Source organism: Peromyscus maniculatus, chromosome 1, assembly GCF_049852395.1.
Source record: "Peromyscus maniculatus bairdii isolate BWxNUB_F1_BW_parent chromosome 1, HU_Pman_BW_mat_3.1, whole genome shotgun sequence".
In the NCBI taxonomy this organism is placed as follows: Eukaryota; Metazoa; Chordata; class Mammalia; order Rodentia; family Cricetidae; genus Peromyscus; species Peromyscus maniculatus.
Window position 1 is genome coordinate 116,383,443 of NC_134852.1, and position 25,562 is coordinate 116,409,004.

At 40.6% G+C, this 25,562-nt stretch overlaps 1 protein-coding gene across 2 annotated transcripts in view; it reads right to left on the minus strand.

Annotated features, from left to right (window-relative positions):
* LOC143268274 (interferon-induced very large GTPase 1-like) overlaps positions 1-4,587 on the minus strand; it is a 64,017-nt gene extending 59,430 nt beyond the window's left edge. For both annotated transcript variants that reach the window (XM_076549634.1, XM_076549628.1), the window contains exon 1: positions 4,377-4,587. The gene's annotated coding sequence lies outside the window, so the exon portion shown is untranslated. The remainder of the gene's footprint in view (positions 1-4,376) is intronic.
* Positions 4,588-25,562: the final 20,975 nt, after the last annotated feature.

Genomic DNA, 25,562 nt, shown 5'->3' on the forward strand with positions numbered 1-25,562 from the left:
ACTAAACAGAGAATTCTCAACAGAGGAATCCCAAATGGCTGAAAGACATTTAAGGAATTGCTCAACTTCCCTAATCATCAGGGAAATGCAAATCAAGACAACTCTGAGATACCACCTTACGCCTGTCAGAGTGGCTAAGATCAAAAACACTGAAGACACTTTATGCTGGAGAGGATGTGGAACTAGGGGAACTCTCCTCCACTGCTGGTGGGAATGCAAGCTTGTACAACCACTTTGGAAATCAATATGGCGCTTTCTTAGAAAATTGGGAATCAATCTCCCCCAAGATCCAGCTATACCACTCCTGGGCATATACCCAAGAAATGCTCAATCATACCACAAGAGCACTTGCTCAGCTATGTTCATATCAGCATTGTTTGTAATAGCCAAAACCTGGAAACAACCTAGATGCCCTTCAACTGAAGAATGGATAAATAAATTGTGGCACATATACACAATGGAATACTACTCAGCAGAGAAAAACAACGACATCACACGGTTTGCAGGCAAATGGATGGATCTAGAAAAAATCATCCTGAGTGAGGTAACCCAGACTCAGAAAGACAAATATGGTATGTACTCACTCATAGGAAGATGCTAGATGTGGAACAAGGATGACTAGACTGCTACTCACATCACCAGTGAGGCTACCTGGAAAACGGGACCCCAAAAAAAGACACGGAGAAATGGACAAGATCTACATGAATAGCCTGGTCATGAGTGGGAACAATGAAGGGCGACAGTCGAGGGAAAGAGTGGGAGATCCTAGCTGGATCAAGAAAAGAGAGGGAGAACAAGGAATAGGAGACCATGGTAAATGAAGACCACATGAGAAGGTGAGAAGGGGAGGAAGCAGAGAGCTAGGGAGGCCCACGGAGATCCACAAAGATACCCCCTCAAAAGACTGCTGGCAATGGTCGCGAGACGGCAGGAACTGACCTACTCTGGTGATGGGATGGCCAGACACCCAAATAGTGGTGCCATAAACCCCATCCAAGGACTGAGGAATCTGAAGGCAGACATCCACGGCTGGGCCCCTGGTGGAGCACTGGGAGTCTAATTAGTGAGTAAGAAGAGGATTTATATGAGCGAGAATTGTTGAAGCCAAGGTTGGATAAAGCACCGGGACAAATAACCAAATGAATGGAAGCACAGGATCTATGAACCAAAGGCTGAGGGGCCCCCAACTGGATCAGGCCACCTGAACGGGTGAGACAGTCATTTGGCTTGATCTGTTTGGGAGGCAGCTGTGCATTGGTGCCAGGTCCTGGGCTCGTTGCATGAGTTGGCTGTTTGAATCCTGGGACTTATGCAGGAACACTTGGCTCGGTCTGGGAGGGGGGAATGGACCTGCCTGGACTGAGTCTACCAGGTCAACCCCGGTCCTCGGGGGAGACCTTGATCTGGAGGAGGTGGGAATGGGGGGTGGGCTGGGGGGAGGGGTGGGCGAGAGGGGGAGAACAGGGGATTCTGTGGCTATTATGTTGAACTGAATGGTGTTGTAAAATAATAATAATAATAATAATAATAATAATAATAATAAAAAAATAGTGCTACAAACTTGCCTACAGCCCATCTTAATTAATTACATTTAATCAACCGCCTTCCTCCACAACAACCTGATGGATGCTTCTTGAATTTTTTTAAGAGCTTACTTGATTAAATAAAGCACCCAGCATAATCTGTTTTATTTATTTAAAAGACAACATAGCATATCATAAAAATGCTATCTGGTCATAGATTCTTCTCACATGAAGCAAAGATTATAGGATATATAGAATGTGTACAACAGAGAGAAATAGAGGCATTTTATTAATTGAGGAACTCTCCTCAGACTACTTTAGCCTATGTTAGGTTGACCTAAAACTATCCAGCACCCAGACAGATCCAGGGAGGAGAAGTTGAGAAATGAGACACATTTGGTATCTCTAGTGGTTTTACCCAAGTAGGAAATGATAAAGGTCAAGGATTGTGTTATGAAAGATTAGAAAAAATATACTAAAATAAAGGCTTCTTAAGTGTTTAATATAGCAGAAATTGTTATTTGTGGAAATGTAAGTATAGGAGACTCTGAAAGTGCCTCCTAACTTTATGCACAGCTATTTACTGGGTGGAAGAATGTCTATAGAATTGGCACAGGTTTGAGCAGGTTTGGAGGTAGTTATGGAGGAAGATGATTAATTCAGTTTGATAAACTGCATTCCAGATTAATATATTGAGTAACATGAATACTTTGCAGTTTTGTCAGGTACTTTATATGTAGTATTTAGGTGAATAGATTAAAAAGTCTTATGAGTGTATATATAAAATACAAGAATCAGAAGTATAATTTGTCCATAAATTTGTTTCTATAACCAATGCAATTAACTTCCACATCAACATTGAAAACAACAACAACAATGACAACAACCCCCAAACCCCAAAACCCTAGTATTAAACTGACCATATTGTCCTGAGTTTGAGATGACTTTATGGACTGAATATTTAGAATATGGAATCATCAGCATATAGGTAATAGTTGCAAGTTTCAACATGATCAACTGTGTGATGGTTCCAGCCAAACTATAACTGATAGTTTTAATTTTATCCTTCTAGTTTTTGTTATTCACAAAGAAAGGAGGGGATGGGACAGGGGAACATGAGAGATCAAGATGGCTGAGTTGGGAAAAGAATGGAGAGGGAGAGCAATGAAAGAGATATTTTGATAGAAGGAGCCATTAAGGGCGTAGGGAGAAACCTGGTGCTAAGGAAATTCCCAGGAGAGGGTGCCTGAACAGGCCTTCCCCTATAATCAGATTAGTGACTATCTTAATTGCCACAGATGCATTGATCCACAGCCAAGCACTGGGCTGAGCTCCTGGAGTTCAGTTGAAGAGGGAGTAGGGATGATATGAGCAAGAGGGGCTCAAGATCATGATGGCAAAACCCACAGAGTCAGCAGATCCAAGCTAGTGGGAGCTCACAGACTCTGGACTGATAGCTGGGGAACCTGTATGGGACCAAACTAGGCCCTCTTAATGTGTGTGTGACAATTATGTGGATTGATCTGTTTGGGGGGCCCCTGGCAGTGGGAACAGAACTTATCCCCAGTGCATGAACTGGCTTTTTGGAGCCCATTCCCTATGATGGGATACCTTGCTCAGCCTTGATGCAGGGGGTAGGGGCTTGGTCCTGCCTTAACTTGGTATGCCAGACTTTGTTGACTCCCCAAAGGAGGCCTTACTTTCTCTAAGGAGTGGATGGGGGGTGGGAAGTAGGGGAATAGGAGAAAGGGAGAGAGGGGGAAATGTGGCTGGTATGTAAAATGAAAAAATATTTTTTAAATAAAATAAGAATCATAAAAGAAAAAAAAAAAAGAATAGCCATGTACCACCACCTATGGAATCTGTTCCTGTTCATGTCTGGGTAGGGTTTTAAACTCAAATTTACCTATTCTGATTTGAAAATATATCTTTAAAAATTTTAAACCATGCTTATGCTTGCACAGGCCAGGTACTCTGTGTTGGGAATTCAAGAAGTTATAAAGCATTTGGTGTTCGCTGGAGGACACAGGTACAGGATTTGACTCACATAAGCATTTTAGGATGAAGATGGGTATAGGTAAATGGTACAGTTGAACACAATGAGAAAAGCAGTGTTTTTTATCTTTTGCCTAATTTCAGTAAAAATGACAACCACAAATGAGCCCAGGTTCTAGTAATTTTACACGCAAATAATCTTTTCAATGATAAATTACCATACAAATTACCTAGTCCACTTTTCACTTTGAGGATAAAAAATCTAGGACCTAGAGGCAGACTGTGATTAATCAGTTTCACACTTACTAGTGCCTCAGTCAGGTGTCTGTCTCAGTCCTTGAGACCATCCAGAGATCTTTCCTCTGACTCACGTTGTCTATTGCTCACTGAGTTCAGAGTGACAAAGTACAGATTCATATTGGTCCTCCTGTGCTCTCTACATGTCACTTATATTACCAGTTCAGCTTTGGAGTACTCAATAATGACTTTCTCTTATGGTTCTGAAGTTTGAGCAAAGAGCAAACACTCAAAGCCATATGTTTAAGGTAGGACCTTGTTGAATTGTAAGACAATGAAATGAAGAGAGATGGCAGAAGAGCAATGGAGAATGAAGATGAGGTACACACAGAAGGGGGAGGTTGGAGGAGAATCTGGGGGAGGGTGGAGAAGAAGGGAGAAAAGGAGGGAGTCAGAGAAGGAAAGCAGAGACCAGGGACAAGAAGACTTTCTGCATACTATAGAAAAGAAAGAAGCCTTGGGCCACTGACCTCTCTTAGGTATGTACGTTCTAATCTCCTTATGGGACAAGGGAAAGCTAAACTCACTGTGGGGTCAGTCCTGAGGGATGGGGATTCTCACCAGTTTGAATCCTGGGTCTTCTTCCAGTTCAGTCAGACCAAGGGAGAGAAGGTTTGTCTTGCAGGTAGAAATTTTTCTGCTTTTCTGGATCCAGTTGTAAACAGATAAGACAGTTCACTTAAAAAAAAAAAGACTAAATAATGAGAGCTGTGGTAATAGCAACTGACAAGCTCTGTCAGTCCACACCTACTTACCTGTTGCTGACAGGAAGGTGGGACCAAATGAAAGCCAGAGGCATTTCATTATTTCAGGTTTAAAACTTTGTGTATCTCGTTGCCTATTGAATTGTATCCAATATTGGAGTGTAGGATCTTCCCTATGGAAAAACATGGATTGGCTTCATACTGATCCATGTTTAAATCCATTGTCATTGTTAATTGTATTGGACAGATGACTTGACCTATCAGAATCTCTGTGTTCTTATTTTTGAAACCAGTTTCACAACTATATTTATCTCCTACAATTGTTTTGAGAATTAAGTAAAGGCATCATGAAAGTGACTGGGATAGTTATTGTCCTTTATTGAGTACTCAGCAAGTGGTAGTTTCTGTTTTTCTTACAGTGTGTATCAGTTACTTTTCTCATTGTTGTGACCAGAGTACCTGAGAAGAAGTTTGAGGAGAGGCTCATCCTCCATCACCACTCACATTCTACTGATCAACTACAGGTTCTCTTTTGTTGAATGATACTTCTTTCAGTTCTTTGGTTTGCTTTATGAATTCATATTTTGGACTTCCCTTTTCCTTTTTTGAATTTTTCTTTCCCCTTCTTTACGTTGGCAGTTCCTCCTCACTTGGAACTCAGCCAAGTACCACCTTTCCTGGGAAGCCTTCTCCTACTCGTTTCCCAGTGGGTTGGGTATTTTTCTGATCTGCCAAAACATACTGAGCTTGCTTAACAGACAGCTTATCAGACTACTGTGTACTTGTTCTTGGGTGTGTCTGTTTCTCCCTTTAGACTGTGCTTTCTTTAGGCAAACTTGTTTCATGGTAGTTCTAGAATATCAAATATTCTGCATTTAATAGACTCTCAATATTATGTGGTGGATGAAATGTTATATATATAGGATTTTTATATTAAATGTTTTATTTATTTTGGCTAATGCCTTAAGTAGTACACACTGTATTTCATAGTGAGGGGAAGAGTATATCATGTAAGACCTGCAAAGAAGGTGAATGGGAAAAGCCAACTGGATTGGTGATGGTTAATGAATCCACAAACACTTATTTACACCAGAGCATGAAAAAACCAGAAGATGGAGGTGAGGACAGGCTAGGTTAAGAAAGGCTTTTGCTGAGCTTTACATATTTCTCCTACCTCATCTTTGGCATCAGGAGGCACAGGGGGTTGAATCAGACCTCACTTGTAGTTGTGGAAAGAGATTTCACTCAAAGGACATTCAGAGAGTTTGATAATATGCACACTGAAGTTGGGAACAGAGAAAAACTGAAAAATTCATTTCCCATGGTAGGTCGCAAGCCTACCAAAAATCTGAGTAGATAAATATACTTGAATCATTTTTATAATTACATTGGGCTAACAATATTAAATATAGAATTACAACTTTTTTCTTAAAGATGCTCATTTTATATATGCTTTAATATGTAGTAGAGAGCTACGAGAGTCTTGTTGTAATAATTCATGTTTTCTGATCTAATAATTCAATTTTGATGCACCAGAAAGAACACTTTTTTTTTTGAAAGAACACTTTTTGACCCCTGAGACAAGGTCTTGGATGCCCTAGAACTCCCTCTGTAGACCAGGCTGGCCTCAAATTAACAGAGATCCACCTGCCTCTTTCTTCCAGGTGCTGGGATTAAAGGCATGCACCACCACTGCCCAGAAAGAACACTTTTGTGATTATTCTTCATAAGTTTAGTTTATTGTATAATATAATGATCAAGGAATAGCATCAGAAGTTTCATATTGTAATCAAATTATCACCATTCCCTGCATCCACTGAGGGCTTCCCTGCAGGTGTCAAACAGGGAAGCAAACCTTGAATAGAGGTAAGAATGAAAACCTGGTGCAGATTGACTTCCTAAACCTGGACCAGACTTCGGGGAGGCTCTTGTCAGGTAGTCTATTGCGTTGTAGGCATATTTTAAACACAATAGAATTTGGAAAAGGGTTTCTAGGCAACAATAATTCCCATAATCATTCCAATTCCAGGTGCACAATAAAGCTTAAGGTGTGACTACATGTGACTTTACAATTTACATGTGGCCATGAAGATAGATTTTATAGCTGGAAGGCCTAGAATCTAATGTGGTCTCTGATTGGTAACATAGAGGTCAGCAGGTCATAAAGTACATGTGACATCTCCCCTAAGGATGGGTAATGGTCTAGGGAGGGAAGAGTCTGGAATAATCCTTCTGGGAAGTTAGGATGAGGTCTGTACCTCAGATAGAAAAAAGATCATCAGGTCATTAACAACCTTCACTGTCAGCTTTTTGGGTGGAATGTAGGTATTTGATTTATTTCTTCCATTGAGGAGACACCCCTGCATGATTAAACACTCCTGGTTCTCTTAGTGTATCTCTGCCCTTTACAACCCTCATTATCAATTATCATCTATTGCTTCATTCTGAACTTGTGTGAATCTATTTGAGCTTGTGCTTTATTACTACTGTGGATGGGGCTTACTGGTGCCCCTGAAACACCTCTTGTGGAGCTGCCCATTTCAAAACTCAGCCAATACTTCTCATTTTACCAAAGGCACTGTGACTCCTCTCCAGAGGGCAAAGGAGTCCGGATTTACTAGTTACTACCTGTCAGCTTCCTGTAGTTCTGAGATAAGAGACAGGATAAGAATAGAAATGTAAGGGTCATTGCAGAAAGAACAATAATAATTGAATTAGCATCTGGACATAGGGAGTTGACAACAGATTCTGAAAGGTCTGGATCTGATCTTTATCTCTAAACATGCTGGCTACATTTTCAACTTCATAAGAAAGAAAGGATATTAATACACAAGAACAAAGATTTTGGGAATAATTCACTTAATTGTTGAATGCGACATTACACAGTATAGATGACATGGGATAAGTTGCCTTATTCTAACCATAATGTCTATTTATATATTAATTCTTTTGTTTACTTGTATAAATGTTCCTTTTTCTCCAAGGAAAACTTAAAAGAGGACTTGACAAACTGTGGTTTAGGGATGGTGAGAGGGGTCAGTGTTGAAAGTGCTGTTGCTCAGAACCCAGGTAAACATTGAAGGTAAGAACCAACTTCACAAAGTTGTCCTGTTGTTAGGTTTCAGACACCCAGAACAAATGGCTGAGGTGCCTACTTAACTTATCAAAATGGACACTGGCCTTCATGTTCTCCCTGCATACCTCAGCCCCTACCTGTCATAAGCTTCTCCTAGCTGGCATATCCTGCCCCTATTCTGAACCCTACAGCCCATGGGGCTGGGCAGCCCTATCTAATCCAACCATTTTGGTTACCTGCTTCTTTCATATACTCTTTTGGGCCTCCCGGCTGCTGTACCTGGTTCCCCTCTCTCCCTCTCCCCACCCCTCCTTCTCTCATGGCATAGCTCAGTCTGCTCATGTACACTCTGGGTTCTACCAGATGCCTCTGACTCTGGCCATGCTCTCCCACATATCTATAATAAACTTTATCTTCCACCATACCTAGGACCAGTCATGTTTCTTTTCCTTTTTAATTCTTTCTTTTTCAATTCACCTATGACCTCTGAAAATTGTCTCCTGACACCCACATTTGTGCTGTGGCATGAACATCCACATATATACATCACACACACAAACAGTAAGAACTTAAGAAAGCTTAAAATTTGAAAGAATGTAGGTTAGATCTCCAAGTGGGAAAGAGATAGGAACTTCAAAAATAATAAGACCACATCAATTACATATAGAGAAAAATATGTAGAAAAAAGAAGCACAAAGTAAAGTGATAGATTAGTTATTTGTTGTTTTCTAATAAAACAACTGAAAGCAACCATCTGTTTGCTTCATAAATGTGCAGTTTTGGCAGCAATAATGACATGATATTTAGGGCCACAACTAAGATGATTTTTTATAGATGTGAATATTCAGATGAGGGCATCTCTCCTTCCTTCCACAAGGCTTCTCAAGATGATCTACTGTGGGTTCTTCTTAACATTATGACCTCAACATAGTTGGATATTTTGCACCTCATCTCAGGTTCAAGATGAAGTGAAAAATATCAGGAGGAATACTACAGGCCTTTCCTTGTCTAGCCCCAGAATCATGTACTTCCTCTTTCTACCACATGCAGGGTCAGTCTTAGTACAAAGTAGAATGAGACTATGTTAGATATGAATGCTAGGTGGAGGCATCTACCACTTTGAATAGAATTCAAACTTTATTCAAAATATAATAATTGTAGCAATCCTCTGCTAGCTACCATTTGCTAATACTTTTTATATTTTAGAGGCTGTTTTATAAACTATATGTAGGTGATTCATTTTGTCCTTACAGTTTTCCTAAGAGATAAGTACTGTTACTATCAGCATTTTGGATGAGAAAACAAAGGCATAGAGAGCTTTAACTACTTGGCTAAAATTCAGGAGGCCAGGACATAGCAGCACTAGGATTCATACTCTAATTTTGGCACCAAGTTCAAACTCATTAATTTTTCTTCAGTTGAATGTCCTTGAAATGCTTTAAAACTGCTCAGAAGAGTAGCAAAATGTAGTGCTGGGACCATTTAACTGGGTGTTGAGTACTTACACTGTCACGGCTGACACATGGGTGAGTTTTGAGGTGTGTTTTTGTTGTTAATTGTGAACGTAAGCTGATATGTTTTAAAGTACCAAGATGAGCAATGGGCTTCATTTAGTTTCAGCAAGTCTCTAAGAACATTGTTTCTTAGAGCCAAATATTTGATAATTGTGTGTGTGTGTGTGTGTGTGTGTGTGTGTGTGTGTGTGTGTGTCCACATAAGCCAGAAAATATCCCTTTGCTATGGGATAATGCTCTTGTACACCGGTTTAATGAAACACTGATTGGCCAGTAGCCAGGCAGGAAGTAAAGGCAGGATAAGCAGATAAGGAGAATTCTGGAAAGAGGGAGGATAGAGTCAGGAGCTGCGAGCCAGACACAGAGGAAGCAAGATGACAAGGCAGAACTGAGAAAAGGTACAAAGCCACATGGCTAAACATAGATAAGAATTATGGGTTAATTTAAGTGTAAGAGATAGCCTGACCAGCTCAGTGGGTAGAGCATGAGACTTTTAATCTCAGGGTCATGGGTTTGAGCCCCACATTGGGTGCCAAATGTAGTCAGAATTATAACTGATTAGCCAATAGCCAGGCAAGAAGTATAAGCAGGGAGAGCAGACTAGGAGAATTCTGGGAAGAGGAAGGACAGAGTCAGGAGTCACCAACCAGATACAGAGGAAGCAAGATGACAAGGCAGAACTGAGAAAAGGTACCAACTCATGTGGCTAAACATAAATAAGAATTATGGGTTAATTTAAGTATAAGAGCTAGTCAGTAATAAGCCTGAGTTAATGGCCAAGCAGTTATAATTAATATAAGCATCTGAATGATTATTTTATAAGCAGGCCACAGGACTGTGGGGGTTGGTGGGACTGTAGAAAACTTCTGACTACATCCCTTGGACCTGAAGTTATAGTCCACTGTGAGTCTCCTAAATTATAGGTATTGGAACCAAACTCAGGTCTTCTATAAAAGCAGAAAGTGCTCTAAACCCTTAACCATCTCTCCCAGCCCACATTTGATAAATTTGAATAGTTATGATTTTGAGATTTTGTATTTGGCATACAACACCAGTCTTGTTGGCTTAGGCCAGATCTCTTTAAAGAGACTAATACCTAGGGAGCATTGAAAGACATGGCTCTGGATGATGGTGTTACATGCCTAAATCTTGAGTTCTTCTATTACCCCTTTCCCAGATCTCTCTCTCTCTCTCTCTCTCTCTCTCTCTCTCTCTCTCTCTCTCTCTCATCTCCCTCTCTCTCTATCTTCTTTTTTGTTTGTTTGAGCTGTTTCAACATACCTATGTTCATGCAAGCTGCAACTGTTTCTTGGCATTGGGCATTGGAAATTTCCCAGGAAAGCTTCTTCATGCTTGCCAAAACTTGCACAATGATATTTTTGTGTGATCATCAGACTTTAGAACCTCCTGGCACCTTATACATTCATAGAGGGCTTGGTGTTCTCTATTCATAAGCAGCTATTCTAGATTTTTTACTTTGCATCTTTCAACTGAAACCTAAAGAGAAATAAATACCAAGAGTTTTGCTGTATCTCCACTTGACACAATTCTGCATGGAGTGGATCCAGTTATTAATCATTCTATGTCATGATTCTTCACTGTAAAATTCTCCATCTTCATGACTGTACCAGCATTGTTTAGGGCTTTAGCAGTTCTAGAAAATTCAATATATATATATTTAGATGCTTTGTGTTCTTATCTTATTAACCTGAAGAGATTTTTCTTTTTTATATCTAGCATAGTCACTCTACAGAGAAAAGTTTTAACTTATATTTTCGTCTGCAGGGATTACTTTGTCAACAGAGAACATTCTTTGCCCCCTTCCTCTCATATTCTTGGTGCTTTCTTCAACACATTGTCTCTCTTGTTTCTCCTGTCTTTAGTGTTCTACTGATTTTGCCTTCTTTTTCAATGGCGAAGCTTGAAAGATAGATGAAAAAGCATGCCAACATGAGTGAATAATGCCTGCGGGCTGAGGCTAGAGTCCACCCAGGGTCTCTGTAATACCAGCAATATGGAACATTAAGCCTTTGCTCTTCTCAGGTTAATGTCATAAGCCTGGGATTAGAAAGCACTAGCTACCATTTCTAGCCAGGCAAGGCTTCCAGTAGTAGGACTGCGACATCAATCCAGCCACAAAACCTCAGAACCTACAGTCTATCCTGCCTGCAAGATGTGCTTGTGCAATGGAGATAAAGAACTTGTGGGAGCAGCCAAACCAATGATTGGTCCAATTTGAGACCTGTGTCAGGAGAGGGAGCCCATGCCTTACACTACCTGGATAGGCAGGAACTTGAGGCTGGACAGCCCAAAGACCCAGGATAGAAACAAACATTACTGGGGAAAAGGTCAATGAAATGATTCCTAATAATATTCTGCTGTACTCATAGATCAATGCATAGCTCAATTTTTATTAGAGAGGTGTCATCCAGCAACTGATGAGAACAGATGCAGAGACTCATGGCCAAATACTAGGTGGAGCCAAGAGCATCCTGCAGAAGAGGGGAAGGAAGGATTGTAGAAGCCAGAGAGGTCAAAGACATCAAGTGAACATAGCCCATAGATTCACCTAACCAGGGCTCATAGGGACTCACAAAGAATGAAGTGACACAGACTCTGCCTGGGTTTGAACTAGGTCTTCTGCATATACATCATGGTTGTATAGATTGGTGTTCTGGCAGGACTCCTAACCGTGGGAGTGGGGGATATCTCTGACTCTCTTGCCTGCATCTGAGACCCATATGAGGGTTTGTCACTAGTCTTATTTTAACTTGCTGTGCCAAGTTTGGTTCATATCCCTGGAAGACCTTCACTTTTTTGGGGGAAAGGGACATGGAGGAGTGGGTCTGGGGTATAGTGGGTTTGAGGGGAGGGACTGAGAGTAGTGGAGGGAGGGAAAACAGTGGCCTAGATGCAATGTATAAGGGAAGAATAAAAAAAGCTTATAATGACTTTTCCTGGGATGTTTTATTTTCTCTCTTTGTCCTAGAGTCAAATGAGCTTCTGACCTAGGACATTTTTACATAAGCATTCTTTATTTGTGAGAGGGAGACCATATACCAAGTCCATATCCAGCTTTTTAATAAAGTAGAACAATATAAAACAATGTTATCCATACACCAAATACAACTTAATCCTTGAAAAACTAATTCTAGTGATCAGAGGGAGAGACCAGAGCAAGCAGAGAATGAAGAAGGCTAGAGATAAGAAATTCTGGGTGTAGGTCAGCTTCAGCAGCACAGTGAGCAGCAGGAGAGAAATAGGGGGCTTATGGTACCTGAGAGGGCTGTGCACAGGGACTCTTGTATCATCCCAGCCTGGAGGAAAGAGCAGGGTTGGGGTGGTGGCAGCCAGAGCTCTATGGCCAGAGAAAGGAGCTGGCTGGGAGACAGAGAAAGGAGAAAAAAATGCATTCTTGAGAAGCAGAGGGAGGGATTAGGATTGCAAACAGAAGGGTGTACATAGAAATGTGCCTGATGTGGAGTCAGGTAGGAGAAGTCTGCCTCTAGAAAATCCTGAAAATATGGCTTGCAGCTTAGGGGCAATGTAGCTGGCTTAGTCTGACTTCCATCTCTGCAACAAACTTGAAAAGTCCAACAGACAAAAGATAATGCAAGTGTTACAGCTCTGAAGGGAAAGGTATCCTGACTGTCAGGAAGTCAGGCTACACCTACATCTGTGAAGAGATAGGTATCCTGACTGTTGAGAATGGTCTCCCTGAAGGATGTGGCAATCCTCCTCTTCTTTGAGAGAGCCTTGGCAGCTCAGTTCTGCTTTACTCTGCTAAGAGTTTTTCAGCAGAGATGTCCATTGCTTCTCTGCTCTGCTCTGCTCTGGCAAAAGAATGTCTTCATCCAAAATGCAAATCAAGAGATTTATTGGGAGGAAGGAATCCAGGAGAGTGGCTGCCTCTGCCAGGGTGGAAAAGGGCAGCCCCCAAATGAACAGGCACAGGGCTTATACAAGGCTTTTTAGGGATGGAGATTTTCCAGGGTGAAGGTTTTCAGAGTGGGAATTGGTCAGATTTCAATCCCTGAGCTTGAAGAAGTTCAGAGATTGGCTGGATTTCATGCTCAGGGATTGGTTGGTTTTCCTGCTGAGAGATTGGTTGGTTTCATGTTCAGTTGGTCAGGGACAAAGGGTGTTTCTTTGGCTTTTGCTTCAGAGTCAGGGTGTGTTTCTTTGGCTCTGGTTTAGGGTCAACATGTGTTTCTTTGGCTGTGGTTTCAGGGTCAAAGTGTATTTCTTTCATTGGCTCCCGTTTCAGGGTCAGAGTGTATTTCTTTGGCTGGCTCTCGGTTCAGGATCAGGTTATATTTCTTAGGCTGGCCCCTTTTCCCTATGATGAAAATGTAGAAAGCCAATACAGTAACACAAGCAGGGAAGGCTGGATGAATTCAGACATGTAGTGGTCATCTTCATTTACACACCAAAACCACAAGGACAGTAGGGCATTGACTCTACCCTGGAGACTGGATCTATGATTTTGTCTGATCTTCCCTTGTCTCTTCAAATGTCTGCACTCCAAAACAGAAGAAAACAAGTCACTATCAGCCTGAACTTCAGCATATTTGTTGGCAATTATTAATTTTGTTTTTGCTTTCAATTTGTAAAATTGGAGCAATTACAATATGGGATCCCTGGGGTCTAACAAGGTGGACTTGATCTCTCTGGGGTCTGTCACCTACTAGCAACCTTTAATTTTTCTTGGGCTCCATGGACTTCAAAGTATACTGGGGCCTATCCTAGATCCCTGATGCTGAGTCTAGGGTCTCCCAGGGATCTTGCAGGGACATCCAAATGTTATGGAATTTGTGACACCTTGAAAAAGGCAATAGACTCAATCCAATTATAATTAAATATTTTATTGTTTAGCTGATATCAAGACAACAATCTTTGAGCCAAACTTGAGATTGTCATGGGAAGAGGGTTCAGGAAAGGATTCTTATGGTGAAAACCTTTAGAAGACCTTCATTATCTACTCAAGCAAGCAAAAACTGGTCTATTAATTAAGTGGTCAAGGTGAACCAAAATAATCTTTAGCTATCTGCATAAACTAGCTACAGAAGCCAAAAATTCAGTCAAATAACAAGTAGATGGTCATGGCTATACATTTTTGGCTGTGTGTGTTTATGTGTGTGGGGTATCATTGAGTCTGGGATTACTGAGAATTTATTATCCAGGAACTGGAGTCAGAGCCAAACAGCTAGTGAGTTCCAAGATGGATGGTCAGCATAAAATGGAGATTTTTTTTTAAGCCACCACACAGCCTCCTCTTCTATATAGGTCTCTGAGCCTGGAAAAGAAGGATTTGTGAAGACATCCCATTTGGGACAGAGTGCTCCAAAGTTTCTCACTCTCTGCATATTGCCAAGTTGTGAGCTTCTGTGTTAATTCCCATCTACTATAAGAAAATGTTTATTTGATTGAGCAAGGCAGTGATCTATGGGTATAGTAATCATTTTATTACCATGTTATTTAGCCAAATAATAGTAGTAGGCTTTACTCCAAGCCTGAGACCTATCTTACCTTATATTATTGGCCACTTTAGCAGTGTCAGTATGCATTCCATTTTATGGAGTGTGTCTTAAATCCAATCAGAAAATGTTTGGTTAGTCTGCCAAAATTTGTGCCATTGTTGCACTAGTATATCTTCAGACAGGTCACTGTTTTATGTTGCAGGTTTTGTAGCTGGGTAATACTATGTTTTGAATACCAATCTTGGTGATTTATTATTTCTTTTTCTATAATGACAGAAAAATGCCAAGGTAGAAGGGGTAAATAGAATAGTAATAAAATCAAGAAAGTAGATTTTTATTTATCTTTTCTTTATTTGCTTGATAATGTTTCTTGAAGAAATGGCTTTGTCCTGAATAAATCTAGTTCATTCTTCTCCAGAGCAAAGGCCTCTTAAATTGCACTGTTTTGGGATCCTCAATCTCAATGAAGGTTGTTACATTGAGATCAGCCATTGTCTTAGGGATTATCTATTGCTGTGTAGCGACACCATGGCTATGGCAACTATTATAAGAAAATATTTAATTGGGGTGACTCACAGTTCAGAGGTTCAGTCCATTGTCATCATGACAGAGAGCATGGTGGCATGCAGGTAGATGTGGTTCTGGAGCAGCAGAGAGTAGGCAGATGTGGTTCTGGAGTAGCAGAGAGTGCTACATCTTGCAGGTTACAGGAAGTCTACTGAAACACTGGGTGGTAGCCTGAGCATTGGAAACTTCAAAGCCAGCCACCACAGTGACACACTTCCTCCGAAAAAGCCACACCATTCCAACAAAGCCACACTAACAAAGCACTCCTAATAGTGCCACTCCCTATGAGATTATGGGGGCCAATTACAAACTACCACATTCCACTCCATAGCTCCCATAAGATTATAACAATTTCATTGTGCAAAATGCATTTAGTCCAACTTTAAAAGTCCTCATAGTCTATCACAGTCTCAACAATGTTTTGAAGTTCAAAGTTCAAAGTTCTTTTTCATATTCATACAGTCTCTAAACTGTAATCACCTGTAAATTCAAAATCAAAAAGCAGATCACAAACTTCCAACATATAATGGCATAGGATATACATTATCCTTTCAAAACACAGGGAAGGGAGCAGAGCAAGGGAATACTGGACTAAAGCAAGAAAGAAAACCAGCTGGAAAAACTCCAAACTCTGTACCTTCACGTCTTATGTCAAAATGCTCTCCAGATCTCCAACTCCATTCAACTTTGTCGACTGCAACATACTTGTTTCTCTTCAGCTGGTTCTACTCCTGTTAGCAGCTCTCATTGGCAAGTATTCTACAACTCTGGCATCTCTAACATCATGGGTTCTCCAAGGCAATCCAGGCTTCAACCTCACTGCTTCACAAAATGGCCTGTTTACTAGGCCTCCATTCAGGGACACCCTTGACACATGCTTACCCTCAGCATCTTTGCTTAATCTCAGGGGTAAATCCTATAACCTATTTCTTTTACCCCTAATTCAAAGGCCAGAACCACTTTGCTGAATCTGCCAAGTTCTGCTGCTTACTGGGGCTGGAACATTCCCTCCTTGATCAATTACATCTTCACCAGCTTTCTGTCCTTCCACTGCCTTAATTCAGGAAAAGGGAATCCATAGATTACCAATAATGAATCTATTTATTAAGGGATTATATGTGATATCAATTCACTGATATGGGATATGGCAATTTCAGTCACAGAGTCTCTGGAAGGCTGAGAACTGGTCCCATACTGTTTCATGCTGCCTGGCCTTCATTATCCAAGAACAAGAGAGAAGGGGCCCTTTTATGTGCTCCTCAGGTCTATTTATTTTTTTATTAAGAGATTTTCCATTCATTTTACTTATGAATCACAGATTCCCCTGTTCTTCCTCCTCCTGCCCCCAGTCTTCCTCCCACAACTTACCCCCCATTCCCACCTCCTCCAAGGCATGATCTCCCATGGGGAGTCAGCAGAGCCTGGTACATTCAGTTGAGGCAGGTCCAAGCCCCTCCTCCCTGCACCAAGGCTGTGCAAAGTGTCTCACCATAGGCACTAGGCTCCAAAATGCTGGCTCATGTACTAGGGACAGGTCCCGATCCTACTGCCTTGGGGCCCCCGATACAGTTCAAGCTAAACAACTGTCTTGCTTATCCAGAGGGCCTAATCCAGTGCCATGGAGGCTCCTCAGCTATTGGTATACAGTCTATGCATTTCCACTTGTTTGGCTAGTTGTCTCTGTACTTTTCCCAGTCATGGTCTCAATGTCCCTTACTCATGGTATCCCTCCTCTCTCTCATCAATTGGACTCCTGGAACTCTCCCTAGGACTCAGCTGTGGATCTCTGTACCTGCTTCCATCAGTCACTGGATAATGGTTCTATGATGACAGGATATTCAGCCATCCTTTTGCCAGAGTAGGCCAGCTCAGGCACCCCCTCAACTACTGCCAGTGGTCTATCATGGAGTCATTCCTGGGAACCTCCCTAGCATTCTACTTTTCCCTATTCCCATGGTGTCTTCATTTATCATGGTATCTCTTTCCTTGCTCTCCTACTCTGTTCCCATTCCAGCTTGAGCCTCCTGCTCCCCTAAGCTCTCATCCCCCGTCCCTTGCCCTCCATTACTCCCCTTACCTCCAGTTTTCTCATATAGATCTCATCCATTTCTCCATCGCTGGGCGATCCATGGGCCCTTTCTAGGCTCCTCCTTACTAGCTAGCCTCCCTGGACCTATGGGTTGCAGTCTGGTTATCCTTTGCTTTATATCTAGTATCCACTTATGAGTGAGTACATACCATCTGAGTCTGGGTTACTTCACTCAGGATGATATTTTCTAATTCCATCCATTTGCCTTCAAACCTCATGATGTCATTGTTTTTCTCTGCTGAGTAGTACTCCATTGTGTATATGTACCACAGTTTCTTTATCCGTTCTTCAGTTGAAGGGCATCTAGGTTGTTTCCAGGTTCTGGCTACTACAAATAATGCTGCTATAAACATAGTTTAGCACATGTGTCCTTGTGGTATGAATGACCATTCCGTGGATATATGTCCAAGAGTGGTATAGCTGGGTCTTGAGGAAGATTGATTCCCAATTTTCTGAGAAACTGCCATATTGATTTCCAAAGCAGCTGTACAAGTTTGCATGGGAAGTGTAGGAGTGTTCCCCTTGCTACAATTCTCTCCAACATAAGCTGTCTTCAGTGTTTTTGATCTTAGCCATTCTCACAGGTGTAAGATGGTATCCTGATGACTAAGGATGTTGAGCAATTCCTTAAATGTCTTTCAGCCATTTGAATTTCTTCTGTTGAGAATCCTTAGTTTAGCTCTATAGCCCATTTTTTAATTGGACTGTTAGGTATTTTGATGTCTAGCTTCTTGAGTTCTTTATATATTCTGGAGTTCAGCCCTCTGTCAGATGTGGGGTTGGTGAAGACCTTTTCCCATTCTGTAGGCTATTTTGTCTTATTGACAGTGTTCTTTGCCCTACAAAAGCTTCTCAGTTTCAAGAGGTCCCATTTATTAATTGTTTCTCTCAGTGTCTGTGCTACTGGTGTTATATTTAGGAAGTGATCTCCTATGCCAATGCGTTCAATACTACGTCCTACTTTTTCTTCTATCAGGTTCAGAGTAACTGGATTTATGTTGAGGTCTTTTATCCACTTGGACTTAAGTTTTGTGCATGGTGACAGATATGGATCTATTTGTAATCTTCTACATGTACACATCCAGGTATGCCAGCACCATTTGTTGAAGATACTTTCTTTTTTCCACTGTACAGTTTTGGCTTCTTTGTCAAAAATTAGGTGTTCAAATGTGTGTGGATTTATGTCAGGGTCTTCAATTTGATTCTATTGGTCCATATGTCAGTTTTTATGCCAGTACCAAGCTGTTTTTATTACTGCAGCTCTATAGTAGAGCTTGAAGTTAGGGATCGTGATGCCCCCAGAGGTTGTTTTATTGTATAGCATTCTTTTGGCTATCCTGGGTTTTTTGTTTTTCCATATGAAGTTGAGTATTCTTTTTTCCAAGTCTGTGAAGAATTGTGTTGGTATTTTGATGGGGATTGCATTGAATCTGTAGATTGCCTTTGATAAGATTGCCATTTTTACTACGTTAATTGTACCTATCCATGAGCATGGGAGATCTTTCCATTTTCTGATATCTTCTTCAATTTATTTCTTCAAAGACTTAAAGTTCTTGTTATACAGGTTCTTTACTTGCTTAGTTAGAGTTACTACAAGGCATTTTATATCATTTATGGCTATTGTAGAGGGTGATGTTTCTCTGATTTTTTCTCACCCCTTTTATTATTTGTATATATGAGGGCTACTGATTTTTTGAGTTAATCTTGTATCCTGCCACATTGCTGACTGAATTTATCAACTGTAGGAGTTCCCTCGTAGAATTTTTGTGGTTAGTTATGTACACTATCATATCATCTGCAAATAGTGAAAGTTTGACATCTTCTTGTCCAGTTTCTATCCTGGGCCTCCAATGTCTTGGGGGAGGGCCACAGTATATGCTCCCAGGGCCTAGGGAGTAGGGACCTGGTCTGCCCAGTCCGGAGATGTGGCCTTATCTGTTCCCATTTGGTTCAGGGTGTTGCTCCTCGGGTCTTAAGTTAGCAAATTGGCCATGCCCTAGGGGCTGGTACCCTAAAGTCAAAGGTGGAATGGATACCCACTACACTGCCTAAACTTGCCTTTTCTGAAACTGGTTGTCTAGACCAGACTGGCCTTAAACTCAGAGCTGGGAGCTGCTGCCTTCCAAGTGCTTGAAAAAAAGGTATGCCTTACCATACAGGGCTTTAAGGTTTTCTTTAGTTTTTTTTCCCCACAAGTTGGAAACTTATCTGAGTGGGATCTTGCCCTGAGGTCACCACTCCCTTTATTCTATTTCTTAATTCATTTATCTTCTTGGGTACAGGATTTAGTGCCATTCTACTTCCTGGTATTCTTTCTCCTCAAAATTTTCATTTTTTAATTTTACCTTGCTTAGCTTACTCCTTTTCATTATAAATCTTTATATGCATGAACACTAGTAACCACATGGCAAAGTCTATACTAGGCTGCATTGAGATTTCTTCTGCCGATGTAATTAATCCAAAACTCTTTACTTTAGCCTCAGGCAGACTCTTTAGACAAGGCAAAAAGCAGCCACTTTCTTCACCAAAATATCATAAGAATGATCTCTAGACAATGTAATAAAATTCTTCTCATCTGAAACCTTTTGATCCCCACAGTTTATCAAATTATATTCAACCCCATTGTATTCCAAGTGCCTATTAGTATGACCCATTAAGCAGCACTTAAAGCATTCCACTGCATTCCTTACCTAACTCCCAAAGTCCATATTACTCCAAACAAAAACATGGTCAGGTCTATCACAGCAATATCGCAGTCCCTGGCACAAACCTCTGTCTTGGTTAAGGATTCTATTGCTTTGAAGAGAGACACAATGACCACTAAAACTCTTATATAGGAAAACATTTAGTTGAGGGGTGACTCACTTATAGTTCAGAGTTTTAGTCCACTATTGTCATGGTGGGGAGCATGGCAGCATGCAAGCAGATGTGGTGCTGCAGCTGAGAGTGCTACATCTTGCAGGCAACAGGAAGTTGACTGAAACACTGGGCTGTATTCTGAGCATAGGAAACCTCAAAGCCAATACCCACAGTGAAGCACTTCCTCCAACAAGGTCATATCCACACTAACAAAGCCACACCTCCTAGTAGTGCCACTTCCTATGAGATTATAGGGGCCAATTACATTCAAAATACCACAGCCACATTTTCTTATAACCTGAGAAGGGAAAAACATCCACTTAAAGAACTTTAATGCAAATTATATCTTTCCCTCAGACATACATATTGGTTGAATTTGCCATTTAGTTGTTCTAAATGGATATGTGGCATCTGAAATGATAGAGTTTTCTTTTAATAAGACTTCTCATGAGTCACTATATATCTAAACAAGTATTCAGAATAATAAAGTATGAATAGGCTTTTGAATGGATACTAATTTTTATCATATACTCTTATGTTTAATACATTATATTCAAAGCAGGAGAAATCAAGACAGAAAAATATCTCATTAAGAGAAAATCTTCAGATCTTGAAATAGTAACTGATATATTTTTATGTATTTTATTTATAAGCCACAATCTTGAAGGTGCCACATAAATTGACATTAGGATCCTTTGTAAAATGTGTGGCAGTGCCAGTGTTCTATTTTAGCAATTATCTTTCAAGTCATCAAGAACTTCTTGCTTTGTGATTTTGGTCCACAAATCTGGAATAGTACCTAACTCTGTAAATTTTTTTCTCATATTTCTCTTCAAGCTCTGATCTGAAGTGACAAACAAACAATTTCCAATATGATAAGTCTGTGGTAATGCTCCATGAGGCAAAAATCACCGCTGCTTCTAGATATTTCTGGTATAGGTATTGCTGGAGGTCGCATAAAATAAATGATCACTTGCTACTGAACTAGTACAGAAGTCAATATCAAAGTAGTCTGTTTTATATTTATGCCATCCATCGACAACCTGAGGATGGTAGAATGGCATACTGTGGTCTCCTTCATGTTGGGGTATGGTGTTTGTACAAATTGGTTTACACAAAGGACACTGTTTCTAGCAGCCACAGAGATGTTCAGAGAGAATTTTTTCAATATCAGGAACCATTTCATCTATGGGCTTACTTGAGCAGTCCTCTTCTACTTTCCTCATTGAAGGATCCAAAGCTGTAGTCATGGCTTCTTTAAGAAACTCTATCCTTTTTCTCCTGGTGCTTTAAACTTATTTTTTTTTAAATTCTTTATTTATTTATTTTTACCTTCTCTATCAAAACAGAATCTTCTAATGTGGTCACTAATGTAATGCCTGAAAAAGGATTCTGGCTGATGAATGTATTGCCAAAATTTTCTTCTTCTGCCAGAGAAATAGAACATGTTTTTCTAAGTTAACCCTGTTCCCACTGAATGCAGGGCCGGTGGCTGTCATGTCCCCAGCTACTTTAGGACCCACTTGCTCCCATATAGTGGCATAGATAGCAGAAGTGAGCTTGAGCCACAGAAAGTCAACAAGAGATGTGATGGACATGGCACCTTGGCAGGAGATCTTAAAACTGATGAAATCATCTTTCTTTCTCTCCAGATAGTTTACTGGATCATTTTCTTTCTTGAATGTCCTGTTTATTTCCTTGAAACTCTTAGATGATCTTTGGAATAAGCATAAGGATAAATCAATGTTGTAGTCTCTGGTAAATGTGTAGTCTTCTTCAGGGGGTCCGGATTTCAGTTCTTTTTCTATTTTCCTCAAGATTTCATGAAAATCATTCTGACTGTAATCATGCTTTTGCTTCCAAATGTTTTTAATTGTTTCATTAAATCTTAAATAAATGTGATTAGCAGTCTTCTTAATGGATTCTTTATGACAGGTTTCTGAACTCTTTGGAATCACCCCATTACTTTTTTTCACTTGGACATGTTTGGGATTTTTGATTTCAAACATCTCTCCAGAGTCCTTTTTAAGTCTTTACATGATGTTTTTCTCTTTCTTGAAATACTCTGGAAGGATATTTTCAGAATCCAAATCAATGTTAGGATCTTTGGCAGAACGTACAGTCAAAGATATATTCATTGTAGATCCAATTTGTCCAAAGTTGATTAAATTTCTCATGTAACTCTTCATTGCTTAATTCTTTACCCTTCACACCTAAAGTCAACTTTTGGCTCTTTTCTAACAATTCATTTTCATATCGTGACCTTTGGTTATCTAGCCTTTCTTGGCTTTTTTTAAGACTGATAAGTTCATTGCCTTTCCTTCTGGTGTCTGAAATAATTTCATCTTTAAGGATTAATAGTTTATGTTCAAAATTTGTTTTCCTTTGTACCAATGTTTCCCTATCTAGGTCTTCTTCAAAATATTTGTCAAATTCTTGCTTGATGGTTTCATATTTCTTGTTAATTGGCCCTCCAGTGTGTTGGGTGTGAATGTCAGGATCTTCCTATTCTGAATCTGATTGTTCAGCTGATTCTGTAATTCTAGTATATGACTCCTCAGCTCCCCGGTTCAGTGGTTATATATGGTTTCCAGTTTACTCATGGCTATGACCTCTTGTGTGTTCCTGAACCTGAAACTGTAGTTCTCCTAGACCAGGGCTTTCCACAAATCTTGAATTCGGAATTTTACATCTGAGATCTTCATGATCCTTTTCCTGGATTCTTTTTGGGCATTTCAAAGAATCCTTCAGTTCCTGAACATTGTGACTGTATAGAGAATTGCAAGGTCCAATGTGGGATTGCCATCCCAGAGGTGAGCAAAGTAGTAGACATGATTATTTTTTTTAATTAAGAAATTTTAAAATACATTTTATGTACCAAAGATCCCCCTCTTCCCTTCTTCTGCCCCTCCAGCCTTTCTCTCCCAACCCACACCCCATTCCATCCTATAAGAAGGTAAGGCCTCTCATGGGAAGGTACATTTAGTAGATGCAGATCCAAGCCCCTCCTTCTGTCTCAAGGCTGTGCAAGGTGTACCATCATAGAAGTGGGCTCCAAAGGGTCTACTCATGCACCAGGGATGGATTCTGACTCTACTGCCAGGGGTCCCCTTAAGCAGATCATGTTACACAACTGTCTCACTATGCAGAGGGCTTAGTCAAGTCCCATGCAGGCTCCACAGCTATTGATCTGAATTTCATGAGTTCCCACTCATTTGGTTTGGTTGTCTCTGTAGGTTTCCCCATTGTGATCTTGATGCCCCTTGCTCATAGAATCCCTCTTCTCTCTCTTTGACTGAACTCCTGGATCTTGCCCTGGTGTTTGGCTGTGGATCTCTGCATCTGCTTCCATAAGTTAAAGAAGAAAGACTCTATGATGACAGTTAAAGTATCCACCTATCTGATTACTGGGGTAAGCCAGTACAGGCACCCTCTCTACTATTGCAAGTAGTTTAAGCTGGGGTCATCCTTGTCGGTTCCTGGGAACTACCTTAGCACTCTATGCAGCAATGGATGAGTGTTCCCGTTGCCCCATATCCTTACTAGCATGAGCTATCACTTGTATTTTTGATCTTAGCTATTCTGACAGGTATAAGATGGTATCTCAAAGTAGTTTTTATTTGCATTTCTCTAATGGTTAAGGCTGTTAAATATTTATTTAAGTATTCTTGGCTGTTATGATATTGCATACAGGTCACACCAGCTGTCCAGGCCAGGGTTTCCCATGCAATAGGGATACATGCTGGGCAAAAGAAACAGCAGGCTGCAGTATTTGGACAGTCACTTGCACCTCCAGGCATTGTGAGAACCTGCAACTGACTCAGTTTCCCAGTTTGAATATGAAGTCTATTCTGAGTCAATAGAGTTCAAACTTGTTTGCTCCAGGGCCATGAGAAAGTCCTGATTAGTCCACAGAATCTACTTTAAGGGCTGTGAGAAAGTCTTGATTTGCCCACAGGAAGGAACACACTAAGTAGCTAGATGCAGGCTGCTGATGCCAGCCAGAGGTGTGTTGCGATAGAAAATGAATCTGCCTGCTCCTTGACATAAGGCAGGATAGATAGTGGTTGAATGCCTGTACTGTGCATTGTTCTACTGTCCTTCAAAACTGTATATAAGTTGGCTGTGAATTAAACTCGGGGCTGTCTGACATTGACTGGCAGACTTCTTGATTATTTTCTATCTGCTTCATTGTCTCTACAGTCCTCATGCTTCCACCCAGATACCCAGCTGACTGTCAGCAGACTCTGGCAAGGCATTGCATCTATACTGAAATGAGTTTATTTGATAGAAAGATAGGGAAAGACAGAAAGAAAGAGAGAGAAAGAAGAGTAAGGGTGCACACCTTATGGGGATGTAGAGAAAGAGAGCAAGGGGAGGGGAAGTTTTTTTTTTTTTTTACATCATGACACTGGGAGGGTCTTCAAGGGGTGGGTCAGAATACTAACATTCCTCTGTTTTGATTATTATTATAATAGGTGAGTTATGGATAGCAAGTGGGGGAACAAGGGCACTGAATTCTTGAGACTGCTTCACACTGGCAAGGGGCAAAATGGGGAGGGGCAAGTCGGGAATCATGCATGATGGGAGATCTCAGGCATATGCTCCTTGTGGGAGCTGAGAAAGCAGATTGCAGCAGTGATGTTCTATAGTGGAATGTTATTTTAAGATGTGATACTTTTGTTTCTATTGCATTTGTTTAATTGTATGAAGCTATTTTACTGTGCCTGTTTAAAACACCTGATGGTTTAATAAAGAACTGGCCAATAGCAAGGCAGGAGAAAGGATACGTGGGGCTGGCAGGCAGAGAGTATATATGGAGGGAGAAAACTGGGAGGGGGAGATCTAAGAGCTAGGAGCCAGAAGAGGAGGAGGACTTCAGGGGCTAGCCACCCAGCTACACAGCAAGCTATGGAGTAAAAGTAAGATTTACAGAAGTTAGAGAATGGAAAAAGCTCAGAGACAACAGATAGACAAGTTAAACTGAAGAAAGCTGGCTAGAAACTAAGCCAAGCTAAGGCTGGGCATTCATCAGTAATAATAAGCCTCTGTGTGATTTATTGGGGAACTGGGTGGTGGATCCCCCCAAAAGTGTCAAACGACAACCTACAAAAATGTTCCAGGAGCTTGGTGGAATGGCATTCCAAATCAGGAGTACAGAAGCCATGGCATCTGCTGTTTCTCTGAGGTCAGGTGGGAGGAGTAAATCTGCAAAATATGATCGAAAAATGAGTGGGGTAAAAAATGGGCTATGGAGATTGTTAGTTTTCATCAGATAAGATTTCTTGATACAGTAGCAAAACTTTTCTCAAGAACCTGCAGGTATCTGTAAGACAACTTGAATGGATTTATATCACAGAAAAAGGATTAAGAATCCATAGAAATTTAAGGACTCTTAAGAATAGTTCATAGTCAATGCTGTATCAGTTTATCAAAACTGCATTTATCAATATTAAAA